The following is a 14,103-nucleotide window of genomic DNA, read 5'->3' on the forward strand; positions in this document are numbered from 1 at the left end:
TACAGGATAAATCAAATACATCTGCAGTTATCCGAACTAATAACATCACACAAATATGGGATTTCTATCAAATAACAACATTACATGGTGCATATAATGCACAGAAATGACATCACTGTTGAAAAGCTGAGACTGTGCTTGTGTACAAGACAGAGGCACTGGATGTTAAATACACAGTTTGGCAAGCGAAATGAGATCATTGTGTTACACACACAAAAACTGCAGTGTTCACTCTGGTGTCATAATTCTGTCATTTTTAAAATTGCTGAGTGGCAGCTTTGATATGAGGTGGTGCTGGTGCCGCCAAATACCTCTTGGAGAGTTCTGTTTTGTCCCTTCATGCAGTTCTCTGGTGCATCTCTTCAGTTCACCCTCTGGTGAGATTCATGCCCTGGTGAGGTGGTCATGCTGCCAGCTCTAGCTGTGTGCAGTATTCTTCATCTGCTCAGTCACTGGTTTGTTTCAGAGTGATGTCTCTGAGTTTCCTCGCTTAGTGCAGCAGAGTTCCCTAGAGGCAGTATTGGTAATGCCTGCTGATAAGCTGTCAATAGGCTTCCCAATAACAACCTGTCCCAAAGAATGGCCTTTCCCAGTAATAACCTGTCAGATGCTGTGTGCTCTGGTGTGATTTCTTGGCATGGGATTTGTTGGTGGGGTATAATAGTTCCTTTCTAGTTTCTAGACTATCAGCCAGCAGACGGACCTCATACTTGTACCTCCTCTTCTTGGTAATCCTGTTGGCTCCAGATTGCAATCACAATTAAGCATCTGAAAATAACTTTTATTGGAGTCTTCAGGTCAGCTGCCAAGGGGAAAAAATGCTAGTGAAAAACTTACTTTGATTTGGAGCAAATCTTAACTATTTATTTTCTCATCTCAGCGAAAGGGGAAATTTGAACAAATCGTAGCATTCAAACTTGGATGAGCACAAAATGGAGTCTGCTGCTTCACTACTTTTCCAATGTAAATTTGAACTTGAATCCCTCAAAAAATTGACTGTAAGACTGGGCAATAGACTAATTTTCTTTCAGATGATGCAGGTTTTGTTTGGTTTGGTTTTGTCTTACTAAATATGTGTGTATTTTGTACTAACTGGAGGAGCATCAACAGCAGAAACCAAGAGTACATAGGCAGAGCTGTGTGTGAGTTTGGTTTGTGGAGTGAGAAATGAAGGTTCAGATTTCCCTAAGCAGAGAAATATATTGAATCTGGCCTTATACTGCTGTTACTGGACAATGCTGCTGACAACTGACAAGTAAGAATATTCATCTTCAGAAATGTTTTTTTTTCCTCTCCAAGACTGTTTCAATGGATTTCTCAAAATTTCTTATTAGTTTTGGCCATGAAATCTTGGACGGCCCAAATTAAACCTTTTGGTAAATTACTTTGATAATAATTTCAATTTTGCATGTGTGTACTTGCTTAGGTTTTGTTGGTATGATGTTTGTTTTTTGTTTGTTTTTAAAGAGCATTGTCTGCATCACAGTCCTTTTCAGCAACAGGCAAAAATATGGGATTAAAGTGATGTTTTGCCAAATTTTGTAGTTTATGAGTGTATTGTAAAGACTCAACAGATAAAAATTTTTAATTGTGAAGGAGGTGTTTGCTTTTAGAATTGCAAGAGTTGCTGGTGCTGATGAATGTGCTTTGTGCATTATTAAAAAAAGTCAAATGTGCTTATTTTTCCATAGCATGTTTTGCTGGGATTACAGTGTACTGTTCCCATGACTGAACTGGTAAAGCACCTAAAAAAATCTCTAAGACATCACAGAAAAACTGCTGTGGTGTGACTGTTGCATGTTTTTGCATGTGGGCTCAGCAAATTGTGGCTTTACTTTTGCAGCCCAACTGTATCTGTAGCAAATCAAGCAAGAGATCTCCTTGCTCTCACTAGAATTATTAATACACAGGAGTCCTTTCCCTGCCTACTGATCTCAGGAGTAAAAATGTTGGAGTGGCACAATTTTATTTAGAATCAATATTGCATTTACCAATAGCCAGATATGAATCCAACTGTGCCTGTTCTTCGTTTCTTTCAGGTCTGCACTTCCATCACAAACATAGTGGAAGTCCTGTGACTGCAGGGGTTTGTGGCAAAGTGCACACACTGATACCACGTGAGTGGCAGATGGGATCTGACAATGACAGAGGATGGGTCAGTGAATATAATGTATCCTGGTGGAATACAGTCTGGGAGTAGCAGTACTGGAATCTTAGCAGATTTTCCTTGCTAGTACACCAAAAGGGACGATGGACAGGCCTGTTTCTCCCTTCTTGGAAAGTAGTGGGTGCTACTGGTTTGTGTCAAGCATTCTGGGCTAAGTGGGACCCAAAATTGGTACCTGAGATTGTGAAGAGAAAAAAAAAGACGAAGAAGAAACCCAACCCTCCAAAAACCAAACCAAAAAAGCTAACTCAAACCCCAGATTTCCTCATTTTTTAAAAAAAGAGATATTTTCTTTTTAGGGTTTCTGTCTTGTATTCTGATTGCTGTGATATTTTTAGACACATTAGCTTGTCATATCAGGGTGGAAAGTGGTATTAATTTTTAGAGCTAACTGAACAGCTATTTGTTATTTTAAAATATTTGCTCTAAATAATATCTTGTTATTTTTAGAAATTTGTTCTTTCCCAGGTTCTCTGGTTTAGTTGTAGCCTCCTGACTGGTTGCAAGGCAAATACTTTGAAATTTACCGAAATAATAACAAGAATAGGAAAACCAATTTGTGGACTCTGCAGAATTTATTGTCTGAATTTGGTTTGAGTTTTGTTGGTTTATTTTTGTTATCATTATTTTTAAACTAAGCATGTCTGTTCTCCAAAGTGAATACACAGCATATCATTATTATCCAATTAAAAGAATCATCTGGGTAAATGTTAGGTATAGATAAAGTGCTGGTTAATCAATGGATCTGGTGTTCTCTGAAAGCCCCAGCATGTTTCATACACCACTACTCTGCCACACATTGTTCACTTTTGCTTGCAGTGCCTGGACCAAGACGCAGGGATCATTTTTCTCCAGGCTTTAGGGCAGCACTCTGTAATCCAGGAGCTCGGCCTGCGATGCCTCCTCACTGCTATTTGTTCCTCTTTACTACTGCTGAGCAAAGCGTGGGAGTGCAAAAGGGGATGACAAGACAGTGACACCGGGCAAGGTCACCTGGAGCTCAGCTGTCACTGCTAAGCAGGCTGCTGCTCTTCACTAAATTCCTGATGAGTTCACTCCTCAAAGAGTGGGTGTTCATGGCAAAGACAAGATTTGCTTGCTTACTTTTGGTAGCAGAATAAAGGTGATGCTTTGTGGTTGAAAATACACAGAAGCAGTGAATTCTGTCTTGGAAAGTATTTTATGCTTTTTCTTAAGGTGGAAAAATCCATTTTTGCATGTGCTGTGTGGAGCCAACTACATGATGATACTTTAGATTTAAATTTAGTGACTTACGGGGAATGGGGGGATGATAACTTTGAAAGAAGTGATCACAAGTGATTCAGTTTAAATTACATGGAAGAAGGTACGTAAGTAATGTCAGAAGGGAAGAATGTAGAAATGTATCAGTTAAGGATGGATCAATGAAATGAGCTGCTCTGAAGAGTTTAGGGACTTGAGTGTATGGAACTGAAAAGTGCTCTGGAACTTCAAATTAAAGAAATTCCAGTGAAATGTGCAGTCAAGTACCTAATTACAGAGCATCGGACAGAGTTACAACAGAGATAATTTAGGGCCAAAATTAAGGGATGCAACCCATAAACAATCATGTGCATTGCGTACCCCAAAACAATAATTAAGCTAATGCAGATCTGGTGTGTTGGGGTTTTAGTTTAGTCTTAGTTTTTTTTCCTGTTAAAGGAATTTTCTCCCATATGCATGTTGCTAGGGGACAAATAGCTGTACTTAAGAAAGACAAAAAGGGGAGTGGGGCGGGCCTGGCTACTCTTTTGTCTACACCTGGGTGTGGGGTCAGTTCGCTCGGAGCGTCCAGAGAGAGAAGCTGCAGAGAAAGGAGCTGCTGCTTTCTTTCTTTTTGGCCGTTCTTTCTTCCTGCTGGAAACAACGCCGGGACCCCAAAAGCCGCTTTCCCTGCCCTGCTGGAGACCGGGCTGTGGCTGCCCTGCCCTGCTGCTGCTTCGAGCTTTCGCTACGTTGATCAATATTTCTGAGTTATCAGCAGAAAAAAATTCTGTCATTGTTTCTTAATTTCTGTAACTGCAGCTTTCATTAACCTTTCTGCTCAATATAAACCACAATATTTAAAAAAAAAAAAAAGGACAGGACTATATATAGCCCATTGGTTAAGTAACATACAATCAGTAGGTTAATTTCCCCTTATAGCCATTGTTAACTTTTTGCATTTACAAGTTTTTAATGTAACATAATGACAAAGAATTTAAGCGTGTAAAACAGATCTATATATCATTTAATACTATTTACCCTTAATTAATTTATTTTTATTTATTTATCCATAATTTATTTCTTTGTTCATCTGGTTTCCAATCATATTTTAGTTTTTGCTCTTTGCTTTTCCTCCTTTTTTTTGTTATAATTTCTCCTTCCAGATCACCTTAATGCATTAAAAATATTTTTTTCTAAAAAAAAATTTTGCTTTTTCTCTGTCAAATCCATACATACAACTCTCAAATACCCTGAAAAATTTAAATATATTTAAAATGTTTTCTGATATTTGCTCTTAATAGAAAGCATTTAGTGAAATACATAACTTTTACAAAAAAACAAAGCTGGGAAAATTCACTCCCTCTTCTCCTGCCTAGTATGTCCCTATATTCTCAAGATATACAGGACAGTAGGGTGACTTTCAAAGAAACATTACATGAGATATGAACATCTTAATAAAAGCATGAAGGAGGGAAGGCTAGAAAATTGCTGTGTTAAGTTCTCCAAAGGAATGAGTTAGAGCTTGCATCTCATGTCCTTATTTTGCACTGGGGTGAAATACCTGGAGATTAGGAAGCTGTAATTTGCAGTTATTCTTTCTCTTTGATCTACCATGTTCAATTCAAGTGAAGAATGTGCCAATAACATTTCTAAGCCATACTGCTCAGGCTTTCAGGCACTAAAATGGAATTATCTAGTAAAAAACAGATGTTCTATCTCCTTAAGTATTTACTATTTACTTTCATAAACAGGTAAAAAAAAGCTGACAAAAAAGTCTCGAACATAAAAAGAGGAAGAGAAAAACAAAAGCATTCAGAAAAAAAAGAATTATAACTGTAAGCAAAACTGACTAAAAGAAAATGAGAAGCACTAAAAACCTAGCTAACCAAAGTATTGATAAATATTGAACAAAGTAGAATACTTGTTTAGCTATTAATTGTTCTACTTATGAAAAACTTGAAAGCACGCAGGTATTCTTCTCTCACCAGGAATTCAATATGCAAAAGATGAATGAGATTAAGTTTAAATTCAAAACATCTAAAGTGCATAAATGGATGGTTCTACACCCAGATTCCCTAAAGATCTCTAAACTAGGGTTCTCGGTTGATTATACAATTCACAGAAAAATTTAGGTTCTGTATTTTAGAACGAAAGAGCTTCATTTCAGAATACTTTTGACACTGACTTAAGATACTGAAGTTTTACGGCTTTTATGACATTTAGCAAAATGTCTACTTGAAAAACAACACACAAACTTGGTTTTGCTCACTCACCTAGGAATGTACAAATCTCACGGGAGAACAAGGACACTTGTTAAGGACAACTGAATCTGTAAGATTGAAAGACCCAGATGATTCTTCCCTCCTGTCTCCCTAGAAGCTATACTACTGATTTTCCCTGTCCTGGTGAGATTCCATTCCCCAAAAGGCCCATATGGGCCTCTTGAAGATCAGCCAACTCTTGCATGCCTCCACCCGAATTGCGACATGCCAATGTCTCACAGCACTACTTGTAACTTCTGCTGGTTTCTGTCTCTGGTTTTGGGCATCTTTAGTCTTTTCGCATACCATGCTCAGCAATTTCGCATCGTCTCTTCTGTCAGATAGCAGAACAGTATAAAATACTGGGGAAAATCCTCTAATTACTTACCCTTGTACAGTAACTTAATGTTCACACCTCTCCTCTCAGCCCAGCAAACAAGAGACCTAAACTGGACTCCCAGTGTAACTATCAGGTAGCAGAAACTGAATTCTCCTGTCTCTCAGGAAAACACCTTAATTGAGAGTTGATTCTGGCTACAAGGCAGAGGAAATGTTATTTGTTGTTCTTCTCTGGGAGATTTTAGCTGTGTAGTAAATAGTTACAGATTTACCAGCTCAGGCAGGGATCAAGAAAGGATGTTACTTGGTAGTTTCAGCAACTGAGAAATCTCAGACTTTGATTTAGTTGCTTGGTTTATAGTTGTTGTTGTTGTTTTTGTTTTGTTTGACTGGTCATATATATATATATATATAGTAAAGAACTGTTATTCCTATTTCCCACATCTTCGCCTAAAGGCTCTTGATTTCAAAATATAATAACTTGGAGGGAAAAGGGGTTATATCTGCCACTTCAAGGGGGGCCTCTGCCTTCCTTAGCAGACACCTGTCTTTCAAAACCGAGACAGGTGGGAGAACAAATGTGCATAATTTTGCTTTGAATAAATTCAGGTTGAAAACTAGTTATTGAGAATCTGGCACAGCTCTCGAAAAGAATCACCAGGAGACAGAATACCCAACTGGAGCCACAGTGGAGCCCAATGTTCTCTTCAAAGGTCTTACCTAAAGAGAGGGTGTAAGCTGAGGGTATAAACCAGATATGAACGGTAAGCTGCTGCTGGTATTTTTCTGCACAGTTCTGTACCATGCAGTGTAGGTTTGCCCTCAGAAAGTGTTTGCTACAAACTTGCTGTACTCCCATTGACTATAGTTAAGCTTTGAATTCTGTCCCAAAGCAGCAAGTGGGGTTTAATTTGCATGGCTTCTATTACCTCAGCTGAAGGTGTTCCTTATTTCCTATTTCTTGCATGGTAAAGCCTAAGAGAAAGCAAAGTCTGATTACCAACGTTTTACAGATATCAGCTGAAGCTAGAAACACAGTGTGAAAACCAGTATCAAACTTGACAGCTTAGTCCTAGCTGAAGGCTGTGTGTGAGTGTAGGAGTGACAGGGAAAGGGGGACCTGGAGTCCTGACTTCGCTGGTGCCTTACTTGATTCCTCTTCAGAGTTCAAGAACCTCTATACCTCTGACTTTTGTTACACTTCTCTAGGAACTTACATTAAATGAATAGTAATTTAAAGGTGTGCAGGTTATTTTATGTGAAAATAAGGTAAGTCTAGAAGTGCATAGTCCTATGCTGGGGTATTTTTATTTCAAAACCTGCCTCATGCTCAAAGAAATCCCATTACAATAAGCACAGTGAGTCATTGGTTTAAACTAAATTGTTTAGTTGATGCACAGAAATACCCAGAGTCCCAGTACTTAGGAAATCAACATAATAGATCCAGCACCCCTTCATGTTTTATATTTTGGGAACCCAAGGGTTGTATATTTTTCAAACATATTTGAAATCAATAGTGGCAAAGCTACTATAGAGGATATAACACATAAAAGAGAAAGAAAATATTGTCCACCATAGTACCCATAGTTTAGCTAGGTATATGAGAACTTTGAAATTTGCTTTAAGGGCTGTGTAGTTAAGCACTTTTTAAACATGCTGCTTAATTTTTCCTTGCACTGTAATTCATTGTTGGCCTTTTCTGCAGTGAATTGTTGGGATTAACCAATAAATCAGCAGAAAAGACATGCCAATTTCCTCAACAGCTGACAAATTACAGTGTGGGCAGAGTACTGTATGTATTATTTATTTTTTTTTAAATTTATTTCATGAAGAAGGCTAACATTCAGATGCCCCAAAACCATGCTGGTTTTATTTGTTAATATTGCGTTTAATTATGTTCCACTTTTTCTCAAGTAGCATTTGTAAATGTGTTGGTATTAGTCATTATCAATATTAAAGTAATAAAAGTAATAAAGTTCACTTGATTTGTGGATATTTACTTAAAAATAGTGTTATTTGGGAATAGAAGATTTGTAATTACAAGGTTTTTCTTCCTAGAACTTCATTTCAATAGAAGACCTTTGAATTGGGTGTATTTTTTCAGAATAAATAAAGCAAAATTTTGGGTTCGAATACTGTACTGAATTATTTAAATACTTGCATTCTGGTTTCCACACATTCATTATTTCCTAGTGCTTTGGGATTGTAGCCAAAATTGTAGTCAGAGTAGGCAGGGTATCTGCTATGCACAAATCCTGTATCTGTATTTACAAATAGGTATTTAGCAGGCCATTTGTAAGTAGCACTTGATACGTGTGAGACAAATAATCATGCAAATTAGCCCCTTAATTGTGCATTACCTTGGATTTCTCAATTCTTAGCTATCATTGCCTGCAAAGGTTAAAACAATAAATGCAATCCCATTGCTCCTCAGGATTGTGGGCTGTTTTGTCTTTATCATAACAAATCTATTGTTTAAGGCAAGCTTTTGTTAAGTGCTCTGAAAGTGCGAGTGCAGAGAAAATGTCCCTGACCTTGGCCATGTACTACAGCTCCTGGAATTGTATTAGCTTTTATACTGCATGATGTATGAGCAGCCTTCTGAAGAGTCTGGAGTACGATGCTGAAAAATAACCATTCATGCGACCCATTCAATATTTGAGCTTAGGCACATCAAAAAGGTGGCAATGTTGGAGTATATTGCAACATTTTGGGACTTCTCACAGCTCCAAAGCTGCAGTCTCTGCCTGGGGTGCTTGTCTTGGGCACAGGCAAGTTCCCGCACAGCAGCTGCCTTGCAGGTGCCACGGAGTTCCCCTTCCCTGAGCAATGCCCACACAGTGGGGTGGGTGTTCGTGTGAGCTGAGGTGTGCCAGGTCTGTAGAAATGAGGCAAACCAGAGAAAATGCCCCATAGCCACAGTCCTGACCCCAGCTGCTCGTTGTGCACAGCCTGCAGCTGCCCCCTGGGCGGGCACATTTCTGGGCGTGACAATCAGGTCCTATCACGGAAAAGAAGCAATGTCCCAGGCCAGGGATGCTGCAGTGACTAAAAGCCAAGCGATAACAGAGGCTCACCCGTGACTGAGCAGCATCAGTAATTGAAATGGAGTTTGTGCTCTGTGGTGACTTGTGGGGAAGCGGCGCAGGTTCCCGGTGCCTGTGAAAGGACCGGCACCGCTGGACGAGGAAGAACAAGGCTGCATCTTCCACCTCCCTATTGCTGTGCATAGTGAGGCTGACTCTACTCCTGTCTCTGTTTTTCAGTCAGCAGATCCTTTAGCCTGTGTGGGGGACACAGCAACTGTCTAAGGCTCTGTGGAAATGGAGGGAGCTTACCTTCTCCAGGGCTAGGGTGCTGGTCCAACCCTGCCATCAGGGCAGCCCCCACGTCCCTGTCACTCCTCACTGGCTTAGCACACCTGGGGAGGGATGAGGCAGTGCTTTGGGAACACTGTGCCTCTTTTAGATGTCTTTTGTTAAAAATTATTTGAACTTCAATTCTGATCTCAGTCACAAATACTGTAATTACTCTGTGGTGATATGTTAAAGTCTTAGCCTTCTTCTGGACAGGGAATGTTCTGGGAAGGGCAAAGGCCCTGTGGGAGCCAAAATGGAGAAGGAGCCATGGGGAAGTACTTACAGCAGCCTTTTACATGCTAAACCCTAATTTCTGTTTACTCATTCAAAACCCTTTAGATAATATGGCTAGGTAGATATTATTTTGAAACTCTATGTTTATTTAGCTGTGACAAATATGCTCTGGATTTAAAACTAAACTGCACTTCCTCCTACATAGAGGGGTATTTTTACTTGGTGCCTAAAAAAGCTGGCTTCAAGTAAAAATACCCCCCCATGTAGGAGGAAGTGTAGCTAATGAAAAGCTTTATTGGTGTTAGAGTGTGTTTGTGGGAAGCTGACTGGTTTGCTTCTGAAGCTACAAGACTTTGCAGCAAGATGTTTGTGGAAATGTTCATGTGGATACCAAACAAATTCTTGGGGTATGAAGATATCTGCCATACTGGCATTAATTATAGCTATGGGTAGGATAGTGTGAATTAACAGCACTGGCTTTACATCCAAACTGCAAATGATCAGCTAAACTCTGTTGTAAGGAGCTCGAGCTGTATTTCTGTATTAACATCAAGGTGTTTGAAACTTGTCTGGATATGTCTGTGACAACTTTTAAAAGTTGGCTTGCATACGTAATCTGAGAAGCAGGATAGCACCAGTCAAGCTTTATATTATACCCTCTGCAGTTAAAACCTGTCAACCTCAGGGATGTAGTTTTACAGTTCATTGCTGTTGGAAGTTGGGCTTGCTGGAGTGGCTCCCAGGCTGGGCCTCTCACTCACATCCCCTCGTGCTCACTCAGCTTTCTGTGGTGCTGCTCATCCGGGGAGCACTGGCACTGGTGAAAACAAAGCCCCTGCTCTTTGGGGTGAAGAGGGGGAAGACTGCTCACTCCAGCTCTACCAGCACAGCCTCAGGCTTGGGAAACTTCCTCCACCTCTTCTGCCCTGGCTTGCATGTTTGCCATTGAATTCAAGGCTTATAAAAATGTTTTATTTGTTGCAATACAACAGTATTTCAGCTAACGGTTTCTTTTTGGTTTTCCCCAATGTTTCAAAATCAAGCTTCAGAAAACTGTTAGAGAGGGAAAAGGAAGGTTTCCTTCCTTTATGTATTTGTTTCTGTAAGCAGTCTATCTCCTTCTTAGTACAAAAATATTGTTTACCTGTCTAAAGGAGATTTTAAGGAAGAGCCTGACAAATCAGTTTTTTAATATATATTGCAACGAAATGGTCTTGTTACTTTAATTTTGGTGGCAATTTACAGCTATTTCTGAAATCACTATTTTGGCAATACTTTTCTGTAAACAAAAATACAGCTCTTAAAAGCATCACCCCAAGAAAATGTGGGAATATGTAATAGACATTTTTCTCTTTTGCACCACTAGTAATACATGATGAGGAATGCAATTTGTATAAACAGTCGCAGATGGAGCTTCAGTTTTACTATTAGGATCTCTCATAAAGCACTAATTATTTGGCTTAAAGGAAAGCACTAGGGAAAAAAAATGGGCTTTGTGGATCGAAAAGATGGAATCTGATTTGAAGTTTCTGTTTCATAATTACCTACACCTTTATTTTGGTTTGGGTCATGCCATGACCCAAAAGCCTCTGAAAACAAAAGGGTTCAATTTACAGACTTCAAAAGCTCTATCCGACTTTATCTAAACTTACATGAGGCAATAATTTAAATAACCTGCCAATTTTAAAGTAGCATTTGAGTGTTTTCCTTACTGGGAATATTACTGTCAGAAAAGAGATTATTTTCTTGCCCCTTCTTTTCCAACAGGCATGTATCGGAAATGAGCTCCTGACCAAAATAAAACAGAGGACTGTCTCCCCAAAACTGTGCATGTTAGGACAGGACCCACATTTGTGGTGTTGGTGGGTGAACTCAAAGATATAGCTGCATTTACTGTGCTTTTTGAAGTCAATAGCCTTTGTGAATGGGCGTGATTTAGAACTAAGGTGATAAAACTTTAGTCTCTGATTGTGGAAGTTTTTTGCTCTAATAAATTTGTCCACTGGTGGTACCAGCAGTCTTTTCAGTGTCTGAAAAATGACACACAAAGCCTGCAACTCATTGTTGTGATTAAATCTTTTTACTGAGTGGGCCACCCTAAAGCACCTCAAGCATTTTGCATTTAAATTTTGCAGTTAGGCGTCCTTACTTGCAGGTGGCAGAAGCAAGTTACATACATATTTCAAGGCTTAGTTGGGTTTTCTCTGTCTGATGAAGTTTGGGTACAAAGCCTTAGAGTTCCAAAAATTCAACCTGCTTCTGGTGTTTGTCCTTTTTTGCTTTCAATTCTCAATTGCGTGACTCTCTTGATTAGCATGAATGCATATGTGTGTGTGCTAATAATTTATCTAGGGATTAATAATGGCTTTGGAGCTTCATCTAGGAATAATGATGATTGGAAAAGCATTAATTAAATAGTCAGGTTGAGAGCGCTGTTTCCAGGCCTTTGATTTCATGTACTTTAGTTCTATGGGTCTACATCTTTCTGCATCTATCTCTAATCAGATTTTCTCTACTTTCTAACCCTTTGGTTTTAGAATTCCATGGTCTTGTTCAGTGTATTAAATAAAGGTTGCTTTCTAAATACAAATGTATACTGAAGAAAATTTAAGATAATACTTAGAGTTAAGTGAATGTTGCAATTTTAGGGTATTAAATTAATACTAAAACATTTGAAACAATATTCTGAATTGAATGGGGTTTGCTGATGAGTTAGTTTATATATCCTTTTTTATACTATCCTTCTTCTCCTAAGGGGAAAAAGGTTTTTTGTTCTTAGACCAACACTTGTCTCAAGAATATGAGTAATGAGCATCTGAGAATTGACTGTGAGTGAAATAATGTGACATTCCAATGACATTTTCATTTAAAAATATTTTAATGAGAACAGGAAACAAAAGAGGGAGAAAAACCCTGTAGGCTCTGATGCACTGTTCGTTACCACAAAGTGCAAATATTTACTTTGGATTGTGGCAGTATCTATATCTATCTATCTATCTATCTATCTATTTATCTATCTATCTATCTGTTTTCCCAAAGCAAGTTTAAAGAGGTGAATAAGTTTTTTGTAGTGGGATATAAGCAGCACAGAACATAAAGGTTAAGTAAGACTTTGGCTTAAGTGAGATGAGCTGTTCCTATGCTTTGTTTGCTGGAAGCAGGAGACTCTCAGTAGAAGCAGTTTTTAGCCATTTTGACAGTTTGTTGAAATACTGTGCCATTGAGAGGCGCTGGGAAATGTAATGTGCTGCATTTCAATATGCATTTGTATCACCTTTTTGTTTATAGCAGCAAAAGCTATGTTATTAGAATGAAAAAAAAAGACAAAAAAAATCAGAAAGGAACAGGCATCAGTTGATCTGTACCGGGGAAATTCACTTACAAAACTACAGCAGTCTCTGTCAATTTCAGCTATCCATACTTTGGTTTATTTGACTAGTAGCAAAGCAATTCCCATTTAAAATGTTGGGGAGCATAAGCTAGATAAGTAATAAGACTAAACTAGAAAGAGGTTTGTGTTTGGATAAGAAGCTTGAATATTCCCTCTAACACATTTTTGCGAGGTGTGTTTTTGTCTAAGACACAAGTACTGTGAAAGCATACAGGGTATACACAGCAGAATGATCTTCCTCCCAAAAATGCTGAAAATAAAAACATTTTATGGTAAGTATATACTAGTGAATGAACCACCAGATCCCCAGTGTCAGATTAAAGCCTGGGTCAGCTTAAGTTACTGACAAAAAGCCATGCAAGTGCAAAAGCAGGGTGCCAGGACAGGCACCTTTGGATCTAGCTGGGGTAGTGCCTGTTGCCCCACCCAGGAGCTCTGGTCCCGTCTCAGGGAGGCAGCAGAAGCCACACATCTGCACAGCTTGCTGCACTACGTTGTGTTAAAGCTGATGAGGCCTTATGACTGCCTGCAAAAATATTTTTGTTTACAGAAAAATAGAAGTTTGACGTCATATAAGGAAAGGAAAGATAAAGCTGTCTGTTTAACCTGCTTCTGACTGTTGGCTGGAGTGCATGCACCCTAAATTTTTCTTTGAAATCAGTCAAAATGTCCTATAAGCTTTTGCAAAGTGATCTTAGCTAACAAGAACCTGAGAGGGTCATTCAAATGAGTGAATATTTGTTGTAAATCCCAAAACACTTACACAATTAATCATTCCCTGAAAAATGTTTTGAATTTTTGCCAGTGCTTATATTGGTACAGAGCCAGTGCAGAAATAATTTAAGGGTCCTGATGTGTAAAAACTGTAGTCTGTAATAGAATTTGGGGAAGAGGGAAAGGTGTGGGTTTTCATTCAAGTGATGTCTTCCCAGAGCCAGATACCATCTAAGAAGGGGGGGCACAGGCTAGAACAAGACTGGAAAAAATCCCTCCTCCCTCTTTCTCTTTTCAGCTATTACTATGAATGCTCAAACCCTTCTCTTCCTCCACACCGTAACTGAAGTCTGAAGCCATTCATGTTCCAGTCTTTAAGTGCAACAAAGAATGAGATGTGGAAGTGTCTTGTGT

Source organism: Corvus brachyrhynchos, unplaced genomic scaffold, assembly GCF_000691975.1.
Source record: "Corvus brachyrhynchos isolate BGI_N302 unplaced genomic scaffold, ASM69197v1 scaffold281, whole genome shotgun sequence".
In the NCBI taxonomy this organism is placed as follows: Eukaryota; Metazoa; Chordata; class Aves; order Passeriformes; family Corvidae; genus Corvus; species Corvus brachyrhynchos.